The 4,619-nt window shown below is 35.5% G+C and overlaps 1 protein-coding gene across 1 annotated transcript in view; it reads left to right on the top strand.

Moving 5' to 3' along the window:
• The window catches only part of LOC120563705 (tryptophan 5-hydroxylase 2-like), a 24,671-nt gene that overhangs the window by 16,094 nt on the left and 3,958 nt on the right, over nt 1–4,619 (top strand). The gene's annotated exons all lie outside the window — the stretch shown is intronic.

Below are 4,619 nucleotides of genomic sequence, written 5' to 3'. Positions count from 1 at the left end.
CCCCGGCCACGCATTGCTCGTCTGGTTTATATAATTAAAATGTTGACATGACTCACTGGCACGGTTATAAAATAAAAGTTAATATGGTATAAAATAAAGTAGGTTAGTATTCCGTGTTATAAAAGTTGATGCCGCCGCAATTGGTAAATAAATTTGAGATCTCCCTGTTAGGAGTGGAATCGGGTTGGTAAAATTAAAATCGAAAAAATGTGAGGGATATATAATATAAATGTTGACGATGATTCGCCGTGTCTCAGAGCGGTCTGGTTTATATAAATATAAATGTGACGATGATTCTCGCCAGGTCTCAGAGCGGTCTGGTTTATATAATTATAAATGTTGAGATGATTCTCGCCGTGTCTCAGAGGGTCTGGTTTATATAAATATAAATGTTGAATGATTCTGGTGCAGAGGGTGGTTTATATAAATATAAATGTTGAATGACTTTAGAGTTGGTTAAAAAAAAGATTTGGGTGAATAGATCGAAAATATATTCTCTGTGTTCAGAGGTGGTTATATAAATATAAATGTTGAATATTCCGCGTGGTCTGGTTATATAATTATAAAGTGATGATTTGTGTCAGCCGGTCTGGTTTATATAAATATAAATGTTGAATGATTCTCACTGTGTGGTGTATATAAATATAAATGTTGAATATTTCTGCGGGCTGGTTTATATAAATGATATTCTGAGTGGTTAAAAAATGTATGATTTCTGTCTCAGAGGGTCGGTTTATAAATATAAAGTAGTGATTCTCGCTTCGGGGTCTGTTTTAAATGTTGAGATGATTCTCGCCGGTGTCTCAGACGGTCTGGTTTATATAATTATAAATGTTGACGATGATTCTCGCCGCGTTTCAGAGCGGTCTGGTTTATATAAATATAAATGTTGACGATGATTCTCGCGTGTTTCAGAGCGGTCTGGTTTATATAAATATAAATGTTGAGATATTTTAGTGTTGGGGTCTGGTTTATATAAAATAAATGTAGATGATTTCCGGTGTCAGAGGCTGGTTATATAATATGTTGAGATATTTCCCTTCGTTTTTGGGTATAAGTTGACATTGTAATATTCTGGGGTAGTTAATTGGGTGGTTCGGCTCTGGTTAATAAATATAAAGAGATTCGTGTTTAGTTAATTTCCCGTGTGGTCTGGTTTATATAAATATAAATGTATAACGATAAAATGTTAATTTGCAAGATGATTGGTTTGTTACGATGATTCTCCGCGGTTTCAGGGTCTGGTTTATATAAATATAAATGTTGACATGATTCTCGCCGTGTTTCGGGTCTGGTTTATAAATATAAATGTTAATGATTCTCTGTGTCTCAGAGCGGTCTGGCTTATAAAATATAAATGTTGAGATGATTTCCTGGTGTCTCAGTCTGGTTTATAATATAAATGTTGAGATATTTCGCCGTGTTTATGGATTTATAAATGGAGATGATTCTGCGCGTTTCAGAGCGGTCTGGTTTATATAAATATAAATGTTGAGATGATTCTCGCTCGTATGTTCAGACGGTCTGGTTTATAAATATAAATGTTGACGATGATTCTCTGCGGTGTTTCAGAGCGGTCTGGTTTATATAAATATAAATGTTGACGATGATTCTCGCCGTGTGTTTCAGAGCGGTCTGGTTTATATAAATATAAATGTTGACGATGATTCTCGCCGTGTGTTTCAGAGCGGTCTGGTTTATATAAATATAAATGTTGACGATGATTCTCGCCGTGTGTCTCAGAGCGGTCTGGCTTATATAAATATAAATGTTGACGATGATTCTCGCCGTGTCTCAGAGCGGTCTGGTTTATATAAATATAAATGTTGACGATGATTCTCGCCGGTGTCTCAGAGCCGTCTGGTTTATATAAATATAAAATGTTGACGATGATTTCAGTTGTCTCAGAGCGTCTGGTTTATATAATTATAAATGTTGACGATGATTCTCGCCGTGTGTCTCTGTAGAGGTTCGGTTTATATAAATATAAATGTTGAGATGATTCTCGCCGTGTTTAGGGTCTGGCTATATAATTATAAATGTTGACGATGACTTCGCGGTTTCAGAGCGGTCTGGTTTATATAAATATAAATGTTGACGATGATTCTCGCTGTGTCTCAGAGCGGTCTGGTTTATATAAATATAAATGTTGACGATGATTCTCGCCGTGTGTTTCAGAGCGGTCTGGTTTATATAATTATAAATGTTGACGATGATTCTCGCCGTGTGTCTCAGAGCGGTCTGGTTTATATAAATATAAATGTTGACGATGATTCTCGCCGTGTGTCTCAGAGCGGTCTGGCTTATATAAATATAAATGTTGACGATGATTCTCGCCGTGTGTCTCAGAGCGGTCTGGTTTATATAAATATAAATGTTGAGATATTTCCCGTGTTTCAACGGTCTGGTTTATATAAAAAAATGTTGACGATGATTCTCGGCTGTGTTCAGAGCGGGTTCTATATAATATAAATGTTGACGATGATTCCTTGTTCAGTGGTTTAAAAAAATGTTATGATTTCCGGTGTTGAGCGGTCTGGTTTATATAATTATAAATGTTAATGATTCTGCCTGCTGTTTCAGAGCGGTCTGGTTTATATAAATATAAATGTTGAGATGACTTCGCCGTGTCCCAGAGCGGTCTGGTTTATATAATTATAAATGTTGAGATGATCTTGCGTAGAGTCTGGTTTATATAAATATAAATGTGATGATTCTCGCCGTGTTTCAGAGCGGTCTGGTTTATATAATTATAAATGTTGAATGATTCTCGCCGTGTCTTAGAGCGTCTGGTTTATATAATTATAAATGTTGACGATGATTCTCCGTGTCTCAGAGGGTCTGGTTTATATAATTATAAATGTTGACGATGATTTCGCGTGTCTCAGAGCGGTCTTTATATAAATATAAATGTTGAGATGATTCTCGGTGTGTTTCAGAGCGGTCTGGTTTATATAAATATAAATGTTGACGATGATTCCCGGGGGGCCGGTTATATAATATAAATGTTGACGATGATTCTCACGGCGGGGAAGAATTGCCGTTCAGCCGGGCTGGTTTATATAATTATAAATGTTGACGATGATTCTCGCGGTGTCTCAGAGCGGTCTGGTTTATATAAATATAAATGTTGACGATGGACTCCTCACGGTGTTTCCAGAGCGTCTGGTTTATATAAATATAAATGTTTACGATGATTCTCGCTGTGTCCTAGAGCGTCTGGTTTATATAATTATAAATGTTAATGATTCTCGTTCAGGGTCTGGTTTATATAAATAAAATGTTGACGATGATTTCGCTATGTCTCAGAGCGGTCTGGTTTATAATATAAATGTTGAGATGATTCCTGTGTTTCAGAGCGGTCTGGTTTATATAAATATAATGTTGATATTTCGTGTCTCAGGGGTCTGGTTTTTAATAAAGTTGAGATATTCGCCGTGCTCGGGTCTGGTTATTAAAATAAATGTTGAGTGATTTTCGTGTTTAGGGGGTGGTATAATATATGTTGAATTGGGGTATAAAGGTTGTAAAATTGTGTGTCGGTCTGGTTATAATATAAAGGAATGATTGTGTCAAGCGGTGGATATAAATTAAATGTTGAGATATTCCTGTGTTTAACGGTCTGGTATTATAAAGTAGTTTCCGTGTGCTCAGCGTCTTTATAAATAAATGTTGCATTTCTGTTTTCAGGTCTGGTTTTAATATAAGTACATGATTCTCGCCGTGTGTCAGGGTCTGGTTTATATAATTATAAATGTTGACGATATCTTGGTGCGGGTCTGGTTTATAATATAAATGTTACATGATTTTCGGGGTCTCCAGGCGGTCTGGTTTATATAAATATAAATGTTGATATTCTCGCCGTTGCAGGGTCTGGTTTATATAAATATAAATGTTACATATTCGCTTTAGAGCTCTGGTTTATATAAATATAAATGTTACATTTCCCGTGTCTCAAAGCGTCTGGTTTATATAAATATAAATGTTGACATATTTTCGTGTGGCAAGCGGTCTGGTTTTAAAATAAATGTTGAGATTTCCCGGTTTCAGAGTGAAATATTTTTGTGCTCACGGTCTGGTTTATATAATTATAAATGTTGATGATTCTTCGCCGTGTTGGGGGTTGGTTATTAAAATAAATTAATAATAGATGTGGTATAATAAGTGAATATTCTAGGTGGTTTTTTAAAATGTTGAATATTCCCGCGAGGTATCTTATTGTTTATATTAAGACGTTTCCGTTTCAGTTATATAATAAATCATTTCTCGTAGTGTTCAGGGTGTTTATATAATTATAAATTTCCCTTTCCGTTTTTTATAAGTGTCACGTTTTATTTTATATCATATTAACACGGTTTATTAATAAAGTTTATTCTCCCTACCGCTTATATTTATAAAGTTGATATATTCAACATACCAAAAGGGAGAGCCCGAAAACAGACCACCAGCAAATACACCACAACATACCCAACACACACACACACACACACACACACACACACACACACACACCACACCACCTAATAAACACACATAACACACACACACACACACATTACCATAACACCACAAACACACATCACAACACACAAACACATAATAAAACACACACAAATACA

This window comes from Perca fluviatilis, chromosome 8 (assembly GCF_010015445.1).
Source record: "Perca fluviatilis chromosome 8, GENO_Pfluv_1.0, whole genome shotgun sequence".
NCBI classification, from domain to species: domain Eukaryota; kingdom Metazoa; phylum Chordata; class Actinopteri; order Perciformes; family Percidae; genus Perca; species Perca fluviatilis.
Note: the sequence above shows the minus strand (reverse complement) of the source record. Positions and strands in the feature narration are given on the sequence as shown.